The 20,488-nt window shown below is 40.1% G+C and overlaps 1 long non-coding RNA gene across 3 annotated transcripts in view; it reads right to left on the reverse strand.

Moving 5' to 3' along the window:
* LOC125482844 overlaps positions 1 to 20,488 on the reverse strand; it is a 59,094-nt gene that overhangs the window by 12,220 nt on the left and 26,386 nt on the right. The window contains exons 2-4 of one of the 3 annotated variants that reach the window (XR_007261820.1): positions 17,724 to 17,823; positions 17,551 to 17,598; positions 12,225 to 12,440 (exon numbers count right to left, since the gene is read on the reverse strand). This is a non-coding gene — a long non-coding RNA (uncharacterized LOC125482844). Of the gene's footprint in view, positions 1 to 12,224; positions 12,441 to 17,550; positions 17,599 to 17,723; positions 17,824 to 20,488 lie in introns of those variants that run through there. The other 2 variants (XR_007261822.1, XR_007261821.1) reach the window with 2 other exon arrangements.

Consider the following 20,488-nt stretch of genomic DNA (forward strand, 5'->3'; position numbering starts at 1 on the left):
AACACTGTATTGGTATCACTGTATTGGTAACACTGTATTGGTAACACCATGCAGGCTGTGGAGGAAGAGGCTGTGGTTCATCCTACCCATATGAAAAGGAAAATCCCCACTGCCACTAGAGCAGCAATATGCAATTGAATTCCTCACTGATAAAGTTTTGTGATGGCGGCACGCTGATTCAGTGATTAGCACTGCTGCCTCACAGTACCAGGGGCCTGGGTTCGATTCCACCCTGGGGCAACTGTCTGTGTGGAGTTTGCACGTTCTCCCCATGTCTGTGTGGGTTTCCTCCGGGTGCTCCGCTTTCCTCCCACAGTCCAAAGATGTGCAGACTAGGTGGATTGGCCATGCTAAATTGCCCATAGTTCCCAGGGATGTTTCAGTTAGGTGGGTTAGAGATGGGAAATGCAGGGATAGGGGAATGGGTCTGGCTGGGGTGCTCTTTGGACGGGCAGTGTGGACTTGTTGGGCCGAATGGCTTCCACACTGTAGGGATTCTATGATTCTAAACATGGATACAAAAGAAACAGCAAAATTTTCTTAGACCAGTTCATTGTGGAACCAACCAGAGAGAGGTTATACTAGACTTGTTATTGTGTAATATGACTGGATTAATTACCAGTTCAGAGTAAAGGCTTATCTAGGTAGAAGTATGTAATAAAAACTGAAAGAACTGCGGATAATGTCTATATGGGAAGGTATTAGAATCAATCACTCAGAAGGTTATTGTCAACCACTTAGAAAAACTCAAGCAGGAAATCAGGAAGAGTCAGTATTGTTTCACAGCAAGGAAATTATGTTTATCTAATTTATTAGAGTTCTGCAAAAGAGTAACATGTTGTGAATAAACAGGAATATTGGGCATACTTTCACCTAGATTTCCAGGAGGCATTTGACAAGGTGTCACATAAAAGTTTAATGCATAAAGAAGGAGTTCATGGTGGAGATGGTAACTTATTGGCAGGGACAGAAGATTGGCTGGCTGGTAGAAAAGGAGGAGTATGCATGAGACACTTTTTCTGATTGGAATGCCACAAGGGTCTATATTTGGGGTCTAAATTTTTTACAATTTATATCAATGCTTAGTTGTTTGATAGTACAGAGTTTGAGTATTGCCGAAAAGACACATTTATCACAGCTTTTTGTCTTGCACTCATCAGGGCAATTCACAAGAAATATCAAGGCAAAGGGAAACAACATTTATGCTGTTTGGGAGGAAAGTGCTGATTGATTTGCAAGTGGATTTTAATTGGCTGAGGCATTGCCATGGAGAATGCACCAGTTAATGATGACTGACAGATAATTGTCAAGCTTTGTTTAAGTTTTAAGCCAGGCAAGTTGACATTAATTTGTATTAATTTGTCAAAGCATTGTCCTGAGAAATGAACCAGAGAATGTCTTCCATCTGTATTGTTGAGTTGAAACAGGCACATTGTACGTACACATTCTTTCCATTTGCAAAAAGAAACAGAGTCCACTGAATTAATATGTCACTTCCAGTACACAGTACACACAAATGAGTTATTTTGTGGCTCAGATGACAATCCTAAATTGATTGTCAGCAGAATTATTTCCAAATTCAGAAGCATTTAGAAACCGTTGTTGAATTGTGAACTCTTCCTCATATTAATTAGACCATAAGAATCAGAAACAGGAGAAGGCCATTCAATAGGATCACAGCTGATTTGACATTCCTCACAACCACTTTCCTGCCTGTTCCCTGTAACCCCTGCTTCCCTGACTGATCAAGAATCTAGCTAGTTCAGCCTTAAGTAGAACCAAGGTCTCTGTCCACACAGCTCTCTGTGGCAAGGAGAAGAAATACCTCCTCATCTCAGTCTTAAATTGATGCCCCTTTATTCCGAAAGTATACACTCTGGTCCTAGACTTTCCCATGAGATGAAACATCCTCCGACCACTTACTCTGTCAAGCCCCTTGAGAATCCGATATGGTTCAACAATATGTCTGAACACTGTGTTGTGCATTTTGCAAGCACAACCATGCTGAGTATGGCCAGTCCCTTTCTTCTTGCAAACAGTCAAAGGGATAATGCTGTTTTATATGAGATAGCAAGAGCTGCAGGTGCTGGAGTCAGAGTCCACAGAGTATGGAGCTGGAGGAGCACAGTGGGTCAGGCAGCAACAGAGGAGCAGGAAAGTCAATGTTTCAGTTCGGGACACTTCCCTGCTCCTCTGATGCTGCCTGACCTACTGTGTTCCTCCAGCTCCACACTGCTGTTTAATATGATCCATGCAATCTGTGTACCGAGTGATAAAGGGACTGAAATTCAAACAGAAGTGCAGTATTTATTTGTGCTAGAAAGAGCATCTTTTGAGCTTGCAGGCAGCATCTGATGAGTGGTGAACCCCTCTTGTGTTGTGACTGCTTAGAGGTAGCATGTAACAGCTAGCTTCACCTGTTGCTCAAACCTTAGAGATATAATTTTCCACTGTGAACTAGGCATTGTACCAAACCAAATGTGACACCCTTAGGCCTATTCATGAGCCTGCATTATATACAGCAGAAATAATTAGATCAAATTGGCTATTATCCTGTAGCATGACTTTGATGCATCCTATTTCAGCATCCAGCTTGTATTGTGAATAAATGAGTTTGGCCCTATTTACAATGTTGATGATAAGACCATTTTTACAGCACACAGAACAGTAGGAATACCAGTGCTTTTAATTACCAACACATCCCTGAAAGGAAAGGGCTTTTCTGGTGAAGTGGCACTGTTCCTACTTCTGGGCCAGGAGGCTCACTTGATCCAGAGGTGTACAATAAGATCACTGAATAGTTTGATTAGAAAATATTTATTCCTGCAAGAATGATATGACAAAGTTTCACATATTAATACCAAATTCTATATAACAAAATTTTACCTTTGTTGGCAACTTATATTTTAATCCACAGAACAGAAAGCTCCTGTTTTATTTATTCCTATTCAACATGACCAGTCATCACTGAGACTTAGTTCCTTAGGCACATAAAGAACAAAGAACAGTACAGCACAAGAACAGGCCCTTTGGCCCACCGATACGGTGCTAATACATGCCAACTTTCTAAACTAAAAATCTTTTGCCTCTAATCCCTGCCTTTTCATATATCTGTCAAGGTGCCTCTTAAACGTTGTTAATGTATCTGCCTTACACCACCTTGTGCTCAGAGGTTATTCTTAAAGATAAAGTAGACTCTTTATGCCACATCTCTCCTCAGTTTCCCTTCTCCCATAACTGTTCCTACACTGAAGAAAACCTCCACAGTGAACCTCAGTTGCAGACTGCCATTAATGCATTCTATCCACGATTGAAAATCTCTCTAGCCTCATAATTTGGAATTTCCCAGATATTGTAACTTATTTGATCTCTGCAGAATATTCGGAAGCTTTGCTTGTGTTTTTGATTTGTAATCAAACAACTGCTGGCCTTTTAAGTGTTAGAGCATGTCCAGTTCAAGTCTGCTCATTGCACTTAACCAGCAACACTGACAAGTCATAGAATCCCTACAGAGTGGAAGCAGGCCATTTGGCCCATCAAGTCCACACTGACCTTCCAAAAAGTATTCCACCCAGATCCACCCCATTCCTGTACCCCCCATGGCTAATCCACTTGGGACATGGGCATCGCTGGCTAGCTACCGTTTATTTAGTTGCCCTTGAGAAGATAGTGGTAAATCTCCTTCTTGAACCGCTGCAGTCCATGTGCTACGGGTAGACCCATAACGCCGTTAAGGAGAGAGTTCCAGGATTTTGATCCAGCGACAGTGAAGGAACAGCGATATGTTTCCAAATCAGGAAGGAGAATGGCTTGGAGGGGAACTTGTAGGTTATTGCTGAGGAGTTGCTGCCTGATAACACTGTTGATGACGCTACCCATCACTTCACTGATGATCGGAAGTAATCTGATCGAGTGGTAATACATCCTTTAGGACCTGACCAGCTCGACCTGTAATGCTGCTGCAGAGCTAATCTTGGTGGTAGACATTGAAATCCCCCACCCAGAGTACATTTTGTACCCTTGCCACCCTCAGTGCTTCCTCCAAATTTTGGTCAACATGGAGAAATATAGGTAGCTGAGGGAGGTCGGTATGTGGTAATCAGCAGGTTTCCTTGCCCATGTTTAACCTGAAGCCATGAGACTTCTTGGAGTCAGGAGTCAATGTTGAGGACACCTAGAGCAACTCCCTCCCGACTGTATCCCACTGTGCCACCACCTCTACTGGGTCTGTCCTGCCTGTGAGACAGAACATATCCAGTGATGGTGATGGTGATGTCTGGGACATTGTTTGTAAGATATGATTCCGTGAGTATGACCATGTCGGGCTGTTGCTTGACTAGTCTGTGAGACCGCTCTCCCAATTTTGGCACTAACCTCCAGATGTTAGTGAGGAGGACTTTGCAGTGTCAACAGGGCTGTTTCTGCCGTTGTCTTTTCTGGTGCCTAGGTCGATGCCAGGTGATCCGTCCAGTTTTATTTCTTTGTTGAGATTTTGTAGTGATCAGTACAACTGAGTGGCCATTTTAGAGGGAAGCTAAGAGTCAACCACATTGCTGTGGGTTTGGAGTCATATGTAGGCCAGGCCATATGAGGATGGCAGATTTCCTGCCCTGAAATACATTAGTGAGCCAGATGGGTTTTTTCCTGACAGTTGTCAATGGCTTCATGCTCATCATTAGATTCTCAATTCCTGATTTTTTCAAATTGAATTCAAATTCCATTGGTCTGCAATGGTGGGATTCGAACCCAGGTCACCAGTACATTACCTGTTTTTTGGATTAAAAACACCAGTAGGGAATTTCTGCACTCCACCGGGACATTGCATTTGAAAGAGTAGATGCCAAGTGTCCAATTTATAATGAGTTTTCATCCCATTAACCATGCTATCTGCAGACCAGAATTCATGTTGTGAGTTTGTGAAATTAGGAGCTGCAATGGGCCTGTTCTATCCCCAAGCAGAAATTGCCCACCTCTTGAGCATCCCTTAATGTTTTGGCACATGTACACAGCTGTTATCTGTTTTTAACTTTCTGAGTTGCTGTTGCATTTCTGAAATAGTCTCTTGTTTGGCATTCATAGCCTTCTGTACCATGGACTGGGCAGAGCTCCTGCTGCTAGTATCCGTTAGTGATAATGTCCTCGTCCTGTTTGCCTTGTTTGCGTGACCTTGTGTGACCTTGTCTTTGCCATCTCTGTAAAGACCTCTGAGGTTTTATTTACTCAGGCTGATTAATTTTCTTTCAGTTCGTTATAATCTTTGTAGTGAACTTTTCCTCTGTGTATGGAGTTTCTAGTGATCCATTCCCTGAGTGGGTCTTGAATTCCTTCACCCATAGCATTATGCAGCTTCTCCATCAAACTTCAGCTTATCCCAATCATTTCTGTGATCAGGTGGCTGTGCTGGCCTCATTGTTTGCCTCTCATGCTGCGCTGTCTCTGGGCTTCAATTCAGGCTCAGTATTCCTTATCACTTGCCTCTTACTCCCTGGGTTTGGTCTCTGATATCGACATGTCGTAAGGTCAAGTCTGTACTCAAGTGAGTGAACATCAGCTGGCTTTATTGAGCATTACTATGTACAAGGATGGTAAGAGAGGATACCTGACAAACCCAGACTTCAGTTCCACGTGGCCAGATGTCATTATGGCAGCTTCTTATGCACATGCTCAGTAGCTATTCTTAGAGGAATGGATTGTCCAAGGAAAACCACAGAGACTTTCAGCCTTCAGCTGCTGTTGTTCTTCTGGGTATTGGCAGGTTAAAGTTACACACAGTGATATTTCATGAAAATCTGCAACCTGTTCCAAACTGATAAGGCTTTCTCTGTCCCCTACCCATTTCAAAGTCCATCACCATATCTGAATGAATAGCACAGACCTCACAAACTGGTCTTCAGCCCCCCATAGGTTGACCAGGCATTTAAAAGGTGATGACAAAATAAGACCTTAACATATGGGAGCAGCAGTAGGCCATTCTGCTCTTCGAGTCTGCTCCGCTGTTCTATAAGATCATGGCTGATCTGATAATCCTTAATTTGTCACCCGTTGGAAAAGGACCTTAGTTTTCCGTCTATTTAGTGAAAGAACCATTTTGTCATACATTGTTAAGGTCAGTTTTTGCACGAATGTATACATAAGCATCATTGATATACTGGGATGCTATGACTGAGGCTGATGTACTTTTCTCTACTTTTGATTTGAAGGTTGTGAGGGTTGAGTCGTTTCCTGCCTGTTGTGTAGATTATCTCTCCCACTGCTGGGATCGAATTGCAGTATTCCAGCAAGGAAAATAGAGAAGAGGGTCAGTGCAATGAGACACATTATTTGAAGCCAATTTTCACTGAGCTAAAACCTGTGGTAGCTCGCTTGGTGAAGATTTCAGCCTCTGTTGTCAGCATGGACTAGAACTGGAAAGAGGCTTTTACTAAAGTGAAAAATGCCATGCATAGTAATTGGTACTGTTCATTTCTACGTTATTGAATTTGCCCTGCAGTTAAAATCATGCCTGTTGTACCTTTTCATGGGCAAGAACCCATCTTTGAAAGGAATATCTCAGTTCCTGGGAGGAGGCAATTGAGGAGGATCATTGCTATGGTCTTCCATATGACAGACAGCAGGGAGACTCTCAGGTATCACAGTCGGATTAGTCTCCCTTCTTGAATAAAGTAACAATCATAGCATCCAGAGATCCTCTGGCATGTGTACTTCCTGGATGTGTGATATAAGATTGTCCACTCATGCCAGGAGTGTATCTCTGCTGTGTTTCTGAATTTTAATAGGGATTTCCCTCTGCTCTCAGAGTTTTGTTGTTTACAGCTGCCAAATGACTTTTTCAACTTTGCTCAACTTTATGCCAGGTCTGAGCCACATGAGATATTGAGGAACAGAGTTGAGGCAGATACCACAAGGAACTGGAGAAGAATCACCAGAGGTGCCTTTGTAGGATCCTCCTAATCTAGCAGAAGGAAGGTGTTCTAACAGCAGCATGTCTCCCAAGCTAACATGTCCAACATTGAGGCACCAACCACTCAGAACACACTCCACCTTGTGGGACCTGTCCTATCTGTGCCTGACACCAGCCCCCCAAAACAATTACGTCACTAGAAATTGGCCACAGCAGGAGACTCCTGTGATGACAGCAGAAAGAGATATCCTTGATGCATCACTGAAGAAATCAAACGTCCGCACCGAATTATAGGAGACCATGTTAGAGCAACAATTCATCCAGGAAGACACTGAACACTTGAGAGTGTTCAATCCGATTGGGAACATGCTGAGGTGAGGTGGAGAATAGGAGGTGGAACAGAAAATCTGCAAACTACCCTCTACTCACTCCATCAAAGCAACATCAGACATGTAAATGGCAGAGTTTTGACTATCAACAATCCCAGAACTCCCTGAATAAGAGTAGAACCAATTCATCTTTAATCTCAAGGACTGTCAAAGAAGAAGAATTGCGGAGAAATATAGGAACAGGAGTAGACCATTCAGCCCCTCGAGTCTGTCCCACCTTTCAATGAGATCATGGCTGATATCGGGCCTAACTCCATGTACATGCCGTTGGCACATATTCCTTAATATGTTTGCTTATCAAAAAATTATCTATCTCACATTTAAAATTAACAACTGATCTTATATCTATTGCCATTTGTGGAAGAGAGTTCCAAACATCTACCAACTTAATTCAGATAGACATATCGATAAGTTATCCTTGAAAGCCCAACTATGTTTGAATCTGGAACTAACTGCACAGATTAAAATCACAACTGTTTACAACCTGACATAGTCAACATATTTCTGGGCCTGGAGACCTACAGGGATGTACTTTATGGAAATGCTGGACAGCCAGAGAGATATCATGTGGCCTGCTTTGGGGAAGGGCACCAGTATCAGGCACTTACATGGCTACAGGCAGGTTTTCCTTTGGATCGAGGACTCTGGGGCCAGAAGTCTCACTTACCAAAAGCTGCTAGCCAATCAGAGACCAGTTGCTCTTTTGAACAGCCGCCAGAATATTATTTTATCTCACAGTATACCTTTAAGAAATCTGCTCATGACACCATTACTGTATCACTGTATGTGTTCTCAGAGGATAATGATCTCTGTTTCCACCTTATCCTGAGTACGCTTGAAGCATGACACTCTACTGGAAGCATGCTGCTCTGTTATACCTAAAAACTTAATGTTAGCCCAGACACTTCTGTGCCTGTGAATATAGTACATGTGCCTAGTTTCTAATGTTATGAGGGATAACATTGCTGCATTAGGTAAAAACACCTGCTAAAGGCAAAATCAGGCCAAAAACTACCGGTATTCCAGGACCATGGACCAACCCATGCCACAGATAAGTAAGGAGTGTCACAAAAAGAGGGAGTGTACAGCATGTCAGTAACAAGGGCACAGAGGTGGGTCTCAGTAAGGACTCCCTTGCCCAATGCCATGTCCCTCTACCAGAGGCTCAATGCCTTTGAACAAGGAATCGAGCCTTGCTCACAGGAAAACAAAAGAAAAATTTTATCTGCTGGGTCAATCACTGGATTAATACTAGCTGCAATAGAATGAGGCCCCTAAGTGTTCACTAATTGCCCAAATAAGGACCTCAGTTGGCAGTGGGTCCATGTCTAATCATGGCTTTACTGCCCCTGACTAATTTATGATGGAGGTGGGAAAGCAGTGAGGCTAAGACATCCTTCCATCCTGCCTAATTAAATGCTCTTCCCATCTCAAAATACACCATTAAAGAGCCTGTAAAATTGCACCAACTTACTGCCCAGGACGTCAAAGTTGCCTTTGCCATTGTCTGTGATTAACATGCAACTTTTTTTTTCCAAACAATAAACAATATAGACATCCCTTTAAAAACTTTTGCATGATATATTGTCAGGGAAACTTCAGCCAATATTACATAACTCCTTAATTCTACCCAAATTCTTAAGAAGTAGTTCCACAACATTATATTTCTATTAACCTCATAACTGTAACAATATCTTGAAATGACAGAACAGACATGATAGACAAAATTATACTATAGCGTGCAAAGATATTGTACATTATTTTTGATATGTGAATGGATAGTCAATGGATGTAATGCAAAATTTTAATATTGGAATATAAACTTGCAAGCCTAGAGATCTGAAATAACAGTATTGGAAACAAAACAATGTTGGACTTCAGCTCTGTGAGAGAGTCTACCATTAATTTATTAAACTGTCTACCCTTCTTTATTTTGGATGTTGACAGATGTACTGTGTGTTTCCTAGAATTTCCTTTATGGAATTTTGATAATCCTGTAAGGTTGCACAGGCTAATAAAAGCTATCCCTTTAAAAGAAGTACGCTTGCAGAATTTGCAGTTATCTGCCTGAAAGCACTATATAAAAGTAGCTGTTAATGAATGCACTCATACCAATCGCTTACTTACTGAACACACAACTTGAGAGAATGATTGATTACGTCTCCTGATTCCAAAATTATTTTGTTTTAATTCAGCTAAGAGCAACATAGTGCTTAAAAAAATAAATCAACTTTGTATTCTCGTAGCCTTACTCCATGTACATAGTCAGAGATGAATCGGTGACAGGTGAATGCTGAGCAGGGTGTTTGGTTTTTCATCATCAATAGCAGACAGAGTAAGAGGAAAGGGCAACTTTTGTTTGCTATGTTGCTTTCCCCAAGTATGTCTTTGTTATAAAATTACAATTGCCAATTCAAGCTATCACTGTGACTGTCAAAAAGGATTTATTCTATAACTACACAAGCAAACACAGTAACTTCTCAAAGCTTCAGGACTTAACAACCTGTCTTTTTTTAGAAACAGAATGGCACAATCACAGAAAAGTACTGTGAAGCATCAAAGTTTTTTTTTTGAATTTTGGTTATTGTGCACTCAAGCAGCTTTAATGGGCTTGAATGTACCTGTCAACAGCTCGATTTTATATATAGAATGAACAACTCCTGACAGGTGCTGGGAGAGCTAAGCTGCTGCTTTAGCATGTGTCATATCCTCCAGGAGTGCAAGCCCTCAAATTAGCTCCTTCTGAGATTGCAGGGCAATGTAAGGCTGGCAGAACGGGGAATGTTTCAATATAAAATCGCACAGATTAACCCTTCAAATGCTGCCATCACATTTAGTCACCGGGGCTTCCTCAGGCCCTGATTATTTGAACGACTCTTATCCTGGATTTTAAAACAAAAGCAGGTTAGTATTTAATACATGCAAGTTCCTGGATAAAACCATAAGCATTTGCAGTACCAGCAATAAATTAATTAATAAGCAGTTCTCAGATATATTAAGGAAAGGAAATGTCACGTCCAGTCCAAACTTCAATAATCAAACATTGACTGCTGAGTACAAATCTAGCCCCTAAAATGTCTTTGCCTCGAACGACATTGGTCAAGATTTCCTCATGTTGACTGAAGTATAAATGCTTCCATCTGTTCATTGACCTTGTTGCTGGCACAAAGAGATTTGTCAGGTTCAGATCTTTTGCACAATTACCAGTGATGGCCCATTGGAGACCTGCCAGTGTTAGGACATAGGCGTCAGCAGGCAGAGGTAGGCACGCTGTCTCTGGTTGACCATGTTCTGCGAAACAATCACATGACTTCCTGCCTCCAACTGCTCCACCTTGCACATTCGTGCCATTGGCCATCAAACCTTCCACTCACATTGTAGTGCCTATCTGAACAGCCAATGGGCTTGGGAAATCTGAGACAAAGACAGGAGCTGCTGGAGAAACTCAGCAGATCTGTGGAGAGAGGAGCAGAGTTAACATTTCAGGTCCAGTATCACTTCTTCAGAAACCCAATTGTAAGACGGTTTGTTGTAAACCAAGTAGCCTTTTGACCTATCCAGCCTACTTAGAGTTGATAAAAGTTCAAAGAAAGCCAAAAAGAAACATTTTTGAATGCCCCGTGATCTTTCCCTAAGTTTGCTTGGAGCAATATGCTGAAGGTTAATTACTGGAGATGCCAAGACAACTCTGGAAGATTGATAACTGTTGGCAGAAGCTCCAAGCTTTATTGGCAGCTTAAAAAGGGCAAGAAGCAAAGGAGACACGACAGAAAATGAGATACCAGCTGGATGAGTGGCAAGATACTGAAATGAAAATTCCTCTTAATAGTGACAGTGATTGGATTCTAGCACAGAATGTAAAAGACCATGAAAGAGTATTGGAAAAAAATACATGAAGTGGTCAACCCAAATCAATTCTCAGATCTAATTCAATTACAATGAAAGGCTGAGTTATAGATTCATAGAGTCATAGAGTCATACAGCATGGAAACAGACCCTCTGGTTCAACTCGTCTATGCCAACCAGATTTCCCAAACCAAACTAGCCCCAGTTGCCTGCATTTGTTTCATACTCCTCTAAACCTTTCCTACCCATGTACCTATTCAAATGCTTTTTAAATGTTATAACTCTACCTGCTTCTATTATTTCCTCTGGCAGTTTATTCCAAATACAAACAATACTCTGTGAGAAAAAAGTTGCCCCTCAGATCCCTTTTAAATCTTTTCCCCTTACCTTAAAAATATACCCCTCGTATACCCCCACTCTAGGGAAAGGGCTTTTGCTATGCATCTTATCTATGCCCCTTAATGATTTTCTAAAACCTCTATAAGGCCACCACTCAACCTTCTACACTCCAGTGAAAAAAGTCTCAGCTTTACCAGGCTGTGATTATAACTCAATAGTATCTATTCCCAGCAACACCTTGGTAAATCTTTATGAACCCTTTCCAGTTTAATAATATCCGTCCTATATCAAGACAACTAGAACAGTACACAGTACTCCAAAAGTGGCCTCAACAACATCTGTACAACCTCAACTTGACTTCCCAACTCCTATACCCATGCTCTGCGCAATGAAAGCAAGTGTGCTAAATGCTTTCTTAATGACCCTGTCTACCTATAATGCAACTGTCAAAGAAATATGCACTTGAATGCCTTGGCCTCTCTGTTAAACAACACTACCCAGGGCCCTGAAGACAGTAAGGACTGCAGTTATGGGAAGCTAGTCTCAATAAATGCAGAGCTGGAAAAGCACAGCAGGTCAGACAGCATCCGAGGAGCAGGAAGGTCAATATTCCAGGCTGAAACCCTTCATCAGGACACTACCCATGGCCCTACCATTAACTGTATAAGTCCTGTCTTTGTGCGTTTTACCAAAACACAACACCTCGCTTTTATCCAAATTCAACTCAATCTACCACTCCTCAGCCCATTGACCCAATTGATCAAGATCCCTTTGTAATCTTAGATAAACTTAGACCTAACTAAAGGTTTACTAGTTCTGATTAATTATGAGGTCCATTACATGTTTTTTCTGGAAATAAAGAATCCTTCACCTGCATACTCCTGCTCTTCAGCCAACAAGGGTTAATGATCAGTGACTCTTCGTGGATAGATGCACGAGTTGGAAGAGCAAAGACAGGAAGAGAACTGTAGTGAATAAAACAAAACAAGAAATCTCCACTCAGTCAACCAGTGTTGTGATATGATATCCCAAAGTGGATCTATTGAAAACCACTGCTTTTTATTAAGTTCTACGGTTTTTGTACTTGTTATGGCAAAATTAATAAATTCTGTAAAACTTGTAAGAACTTGTGAGCTGAGTTCTGCTCTAGCTTTCAGAGGGAGCAGATATATCTGTATCGGTTCCCTAAGGACCTGGTAATTATGCCTGAACAATTATAGTTATACTTATTGCCATCTATAATAAACCTAATTGTTATTGAAGAACAGTTCCTCTACAATGATATAATCATTAATCATTAGATAGAACAAAGACAAAGCAAATGCAATGGAGAATTTGTGATTGTGAACTACCTCAAACAATCCTTACCCAGTAACACATATTGGTACAGTGAGCAAACGCCATGAAGTGCCAGGAGCTTAGGAATAGGAGCAGACCATTCAGCCCCTCACGCCTATTCCACCAATTAATGTGATCATGGCTGATCTGTGACCAAACTCCATATCTCTGCCTTTGACCATTTATCCCTTAATAGCTTAGCTGAAAAAAAATTATCTCATCTCAGATTTAAAACAGTCACCTGATCCTGTATCCACATTTGAGGAAGAGAGTTCCAAGCATCCACCACCTTTTGTGTAGAGAAGTGGTTCCTAACATCTCTCCTGAACATTCAGTCCCTAATCTCTGACTATGCCGCTAGTTCTAAATTACCCAAACTGTGAAAAGAGTTTATAGAGTCATAAAGCTGCACGGCACAGAAACTTCATTTATCCTGTCTTTCGTTGTTAATATCCTGAAGACTTCAATCAAATTACTCCTTAACTTTCTGTATTCTAGAGAAAACAGGCATAATTTGTATAATCTTTTCTCATAACTTAATCCCTGAAATCCAGGTTTTATTCTTGTAAACCTGGGTTGTACTCCTTCCAAGGCCAACATGTCCTTCCTAAAGCGTGATGCCCAGATATACTCCAAGTCATTGTTTGATTGATTGATCTAGTGTCATGTGTACCAAAGTATGGTGAAAAGCTTTGTTTACAAGCAGTACAGGTACATCATAGTAAGCAAGGATGTACAGATCAAAAAACCTTAGAAGCATACAGGTTACGTTGGACAGGGTGTGCGCTAGGTGAGTTCAACATTAGCGAGATCAGCATTATTTGAGTGCTACAGAAGCCATTCATCAGTCTGATAATGGCCAGGAAGAAGCTGTTCCTGAACCTGTTGGTGCGTGTGTTCAGGCTTCTGTATCTTCTGCCTGACGGAAGAGGTTGTGGGATGTCATTACTGGGGTACGATGGGTCTTTGATGATGTTGGCAGCCTTTCCGCGGCAGTGAGTCATGTAAATGGAGTCCATGGATGGAAGGTTGGTTTCCGTGATGGTCTGGGCTGTGCACACCACCTTCTGTAGTTTCTTACAGTCCTGGGCAGAGCAGTGGGGTCTAATCAGGTTTTTTTTTATAATCAGAAGTGGTCATATGGTGAATTATCACCATATCTAGAAATAACTAATTCACAGGTTGAACTCCATGAAGACTGCGGAGTAAAGAAATTATGCCAAATGTTCCTGGATTATTAGAAGCACCTACTTGGCCTCTAGCTTCATTGACTATCATTAAGGTCAATGTATAGTCTATGTTAGCAATTTTGTGTCACACAATGATTAGCTTCAATATTCATGACAATGAGTCAATTCATTCAATTATATCATCTGCTTCAAGTTGTTTCAAATCCTGTAACCTTGAAGTAGTCACAAATGGCAACTGTCCCAAATTTTGCAAAACTTGTAGAATTAACCTGTTGGCACAAGGAATGTTTTAATATTCTTAACATTTTCCATATCATCTAGGCACACAAATTTATTACTAAGGAGCAATAAGTCATTCGATAATGTGAACAAGAATACACAAGCTCTTTTTTTAAGTGATTATGATATTATTGATGGGAACATACAGAACTAATCAATGACTATTTCATGAGCCATGCAATGTAGAAAAGTCATTGTTAGCAATGAGGCAAAAAATATCTATTCTAATGTTTTGAAATGGATCAGGTTAGAATGTAAATGTGCATGACAGACCATTCTTTAAAAACATGTTATGAAAATATAAATAGCTGGATTGCTTTTTTATCAAGTGGGCATATTTTATTTGCTATAACATGCTGCTTGGAGACAAATCCTTCATGCATCTGTCTTCAAGGGAGTTAATGCTCTTCCTTAAAATTAGCTCAAAGAATGTCTTACCATCATATTAATTCAGCTGTTAGTACAGCAAACTTTGTTTCAATCAGGACCTTGTGAAGCAGCACACTCGATAAACCAGCAAAAATTATACCCCCCAATACCGCGAAGATTACTATATTATTCTGTCCAGTTGTTACAGTTGTTTCATTTATTTATCTCAATATAAATGTACTTGTTCAATCGAAAAGCCACATGAAATAACAACAGTTGATTCAATTTTGAATGAATTTTTCCTCAAATACCACAATCTCTTGCGTTGTCTGAGTATTCAGTTGTGGATGTGAGTGTGAATGTTCTCTGCCCATAAATTTTATTTAAGGCAAAGTTGCATTATTACTTACATAATTTATGCTGTAAATAAAGTATATCAAAGATGTATACACCCCTTGTTTTACTTTTCTATTTCTTGGTGTGTATTTTTACATTGATCATATGGACCTCTTGATCAACCAGAATATTTGATCAACCTGCACACCTCTGGTCCTATCAATGCTGCATCATTAACATAAGTTCCTAGGTTTCTGCTACTGAAAGAAGACTTCTAAATGTTATTATTTTAGTTGACTCTGTTTTATTTTAAATCCACATGTTCACAGATGTTATGATAAATCTCTAGAGTAGGTGGGACTTGAAACTTTTTGTCCTAGAGGTAAGAATTCCAGCAATGCACCACAAGAGCCCTTTGACCCTACTTACTGTTTGGCTTACTAAGTTAACTTAAAAACGATCATGAGAAAATCTGATTATCATATAAAGGAAGCTGTGCTGATTGGGAAATGTAAGTTGAAAACCAGGTCAGAGAACTTGTAGGTTTGCAATTTGCATATTTAAGCAGCTATATTTAAGTAGGCATGTGAATCTCTAACATCTTTACAGAACTGCTTAAGGTCTTGTTTATCAATGAAGTGGATGCAGCACTTCCTCCAACACCCAAATTTTTAATATTTTGGTACGAGAAATTGACAGCCGACCATTTATAATTCACCTTCTTTGAACCGTTATAACAGTACCAATAGAGTCAGTGTACTTGTGCTGCTGGATCATGTGAGTTTGTTGGTGGTGTGGGCTTTAGTTGGATATCATAATTTGAACATCATTTAGGTGAATTAATGACTCACTGTTAGCCTCACTGTTGGCTAAATTTCAACTATTCCTCTTCCCCAGTTATAGTGACAACATTTCACTGGAGCTTTCTCTTACAACGCAAAATTCTAGCTACATTTTGATGAGTTTTTTTAATGACGTTGTAATTTTTTTATATCTCAAAGGATGAGGAATTGAGTTTTAGATAGGGTGGAGAAGTTGAGGCTGTTAATCTTTGAGAAGTTGGAGGAGATTTGGTGCACATGTTCAAAGTCATAAGGGTTCTGATCAAAGCATGGAGAGAGAAATGATTCCCTTGGAGAAAAGGTTGAGAACCAAAGTATATGGATTTATATAATTGTTAAAACAACTAGGACGACATGAGGAAAAACCTTTTATATAGTGAGTGGTTAGAATCTAGAATGCAACTTCTAAAACATTGCTGAAGGCAAAATCAAAAAGGAATTAGCTAAGCACAGGAAGAGAAAAAGAATGCATGTCATGAGGAAAGGACAGGGAAATGCAACAAGCTTAGTTGTCTTTGCAGATAGCAAGTACAGACACAATTGACTGAATAGCCTCCCATTATGCTGTCCTCTTCTGTGGTTCTGTACAGCAACAAAGGCACCTCTGGCAAAATTGGGAGAAACTGCTAATTTCACAGACTTGAATTGATTACCCACACTGAGTCTTAAGATGTTGATTGACTACCCTCTACTTTGAAGCTGCATAATCATCAACTCTCCAACTTCCCATCCCTCTACAAACCCCATTAGGGAAATTGTGTCCCAAGTAACTCTAGTCCCAGATCCAAGCTGTTTAAAACTTTAGCCCTTTTTTCCCTCAAAGAAGCTTGGACAAAATACTTTGATGTTCAAGTCAGTTATATCCCTGTGCTATACTACTGTATTGAGTATTGCTGAATAAAAAGAGACAGGCTGTAGAAACTTTTTCCTTTGCATTTGTTCAGACAGACACAAAAACTGAACACTCTTCCCTCTTACATTTAGTATTTTTTCATTTATCCTGAAGAATGTATTATTGAAAGTTTTAACAGCTTGTCTGCGTTTTTTTGGCATAATGCTGAGCACATATCTGACACAATGGATTCAGAAATAAGAAAATAGAATATGGACTATCACTGGCTTTTACCATTTTTTTTGCTAGCCATATTACCAACATTGTCTCTTGTGCTTAATTTAGAAGGAAAGGTGCAAGTCAATTCATTTTAACCAATCCTGCCTTATTTTCCCACTGTTGCTGCCACAATAGTGCAGGGTGATTGCCAATGGAAGTTTCAGCTTACTGGATGTCAGCTTCGTTGGAACTTCTGCATGGTTCCTATGTGGCTGCAATGTCTATATTTCTAATGGAAATGCACGATAAAGGGGCGTACAAATGAAACATTGGCAACTGAAGCCAGTTATGTGAGGGATTTTGCAAGAAAAATCACCTGCCAGGAAAAAAGATTGTTCAAAGAGAGTGAAATGTTTTCTGCATTATTAGGAGGTGTTGGAAATAATTTCAAATTTGGTGACACAAACAATTCATGCACTGAGAATTGTTGATGAAAATGCTTCTGTTTGCAAAGGTGGGCTGAATATGCATGCAATCAATCAGCCCCAGGACATTCCTGAATCCAGCTCCCTTGGTTTAGTCAAAGAATAGTTGGCCTCCTGATGATGCAAGTCTGCCTGTGCACTTCAATCTTAACTTCTGATAAGAGCAGGAGTCACTTGAGACTTACCGAGCAACAAAATGCCAAGTTGGTGACAGCTTTGTCCCCAGCAGGCATCTGAAATGAGCAAGAATCAAAAAGCTAATGCCACTGTAACCTTTAAACGATGAGATAGAGCATTACATATGCCACAAGCTGCATTGTCTATGCTGTAAGATAACAGGAATGAAATGCAATTTTACCTGGATTATATTCTCTCCATATAAGATGTGATGCAAATTCAAATTGTCATTGCTGCTTGCTTGTACATTGAGATGCAGAGAGCTGTTACTTCGAATATCCCTGTGATTAAAAAAGAACAAGAATGTCCTCAATAATAAGAAGGTTGAAGGGGTGCATTAATATTCAATGTCCTCACCCATAGTTACAAGGCAGGAATAGCCTCAATATAAAGCTAGTAACAATTCATTCCGAGAGGGAGAATGGGTAACGCAACCGGTCCCAAGGAAAGATCAATCTCTTTTCTCAGATTCATTTTTGAGATGTGAATATTGCTGGCAAGTTCAGTGTTTATTACCCATCCTGAATTGCCTTGGAGCAGGTATTTGTGACTTGACTACAAATGAGTGACTTGCAAGGCCATTTCAGAGGTCAGTTAAAAGTCAACCACACTGGGTTGGGACTGCAATCAGACATTGTTTCAGAAGGACATTTGGGAACTAAATAAGCTGTTAACAACAAACTGAGAGTTTCATGATTATTATGAATTATATTAGTACTTTATTCCAGACTCATCAAGTAATTAGTTTTGATTTTAGTGAAGTTCTGATAGACTCATCGAGTCATACAGCATGGAAACAGACCCTTCAGTCCAACTAGTCCATGGCAACATCTTCCCAAACTAAACTACTTCCACCTGCCTGTGTTTGGCTCCTATCCCTCCAAACCTTTCCTATTCATGTACCTATCCAAATGCCTTTTAAACGTTATAACTGAAGCTACATCCACCACTTCCTCTGGCAGTTCTTTCCACTCACGAACCACTCTCTGTGTAAAAACATTGTACCTCATGTCTTGTTTAAATGTTTTCTCCTCTGACCTTGAAAAATATGTCACCTAGTTTTGAACTCCCTCACCTTAGGGAAAAGGCTTTTGCTATTCACCTTATCTATGCATCTCTCATGATTTTATAAACCTCGATAAGGTCACACCTCAACCTCCTAGGCTCCAGTGATAAAAATCCTAGCCTATCTAGCCTATTTTCATACTTCAAACCCTCCATTCCTAGCAACAATCTGGTAAATCTTTTATGACTCCTCTCCACTTTAATAATATCATTCCTATAATAGGATGATCAGAACTGCACCCAGTACTCCAGGGGAGAACTCATGAACGTTCTGTACAACCTCAACATGACATCCCAATTCCTATACTCAATGGTCTGTGCAATGAAGGCAAGTGTGTTAAATACTTTCTTAAACTCCATGTCTACTTGTGACGCAAATTTCAAAAAATTATGTACCTGAACTCCTAGGTCTCTCTATTCTACAACAATACCCAGGGCCCTACCATTAACTGTATAAGTCCTACCCTTGTTTGTTTTACCAAAGTGCAATACCTCACATTTATCAAAATTAAACTCCATCTGCCACTCCTCAGCCCATTGACCCAATTGATCAAGATTGCTTTGTAAGCTTAGATAACCTTCTTAACTGTCCACTTTGACCACCAATTTTGATGTTATCCACAAACTTACTAAACTTCCTCCTATAGTCTCATGCAAATAATTTAAATAAATGACAAACAAAAGTGGACTCAGTCCTGATCCCTGCGGAGCACCACTGGTTACAGGCCTCCAGTCCAAAAAACAATCCTCCAACACCACTCTGTGTCTCCTACCATCAAGCCAATTTTGTATCCAATCAAAATTCATCATTAAAACTGGTCCAATGTCCCAGTAAACAGATGCAAGAATTCTAGCTTGCTGGCCTCCCAATTCACTCACCTCTTTTGCCGTTTTTAACTGTTTCAGTTGTCAAATGGGTCCAGATTCAGCCACCCATCTTAACAAGACAAGAATTTGGTGTGGCAGCTGTCAATTTGAGGGAGAAAGGTCAAGAAGTTGGCCAATCATTCTAACCAACTGCAACCCTCTCCCACTAACATTTAGTCCTACCTCCCAGGTTCTCAGGCTGGGTTTTGACAGGTGGTGCTCTAGACTGTGGAATTTATCCTTCAAGAAATTCCTGTGTACTTGCAAACAAAGTTGATTTTCCTGAAATATTTGTTGAAATGCTTAGAAAACAAGCTTGATGATTTTCACAATCACTTCTAGCGTGGCAAACTGGGTTAGCTCGGTCCACTGTTCATTATAGAACCCACAGGCAGTTTCTAAAAAGGGTATCAATTAACTGCAACCCTGAGTTTTACAAGTTGATGACATGCTAATAAGCTGTCCTCATATTTTCATCATGTTTGCAAACTTACTGAATTGTTGTGCTTTTACAATGAGTGCTTCATGAATGATAATCTCAGCCATTCAAGTTAGCATATTTCAAGATAAGCATACTTCAAAGAAACGATGTTAGATTGTTTGATCATTGAAAATGGGAAGATTATTTTAAATTATAATATATAGCATGTTGCTCCCTTAATAGCATGAGAAATTATTTGAACTGTAGGTTTTGATTTCATATCAAGGAAATGATCCAGCTTACCCCTGTCAGTACTGGGAAGCCACAACCAGATTATATGGTCATCAAACAATCAGTTGTGCTATGCTCAGCGAGCAGGAAGAGAGAAATCCCAAATTGTGTTTAAAACAATATTATCTTGCTTAATTTACCTTTTTTCTTAAATGAAAGCTTTCTGGATTGACATCATGGTTGCCATCAATCACATGATGTTGGTTAACCACAATTTATAGAAGGTTCTGCTCAGGAGTAACTAGGGGACAAAAGTTGACACATCCTCCTGGAATTTCATACTCATTGCATTTTACAAATAT

This window comes from Rhincodon typus, chromosome 3 (genome assembly GCF_021869965.1).
Source record: "Rhincodon typus isolate 14 chromosome 3, sRhiTyp1.1, whole genome shotgun sequence".
NCBI lineage: Eukaryota > Metazoa > Chordata > Chondrichthyes > Orectolobiformes > Rhincodontidae > Rhincodon > Rhincodon typus.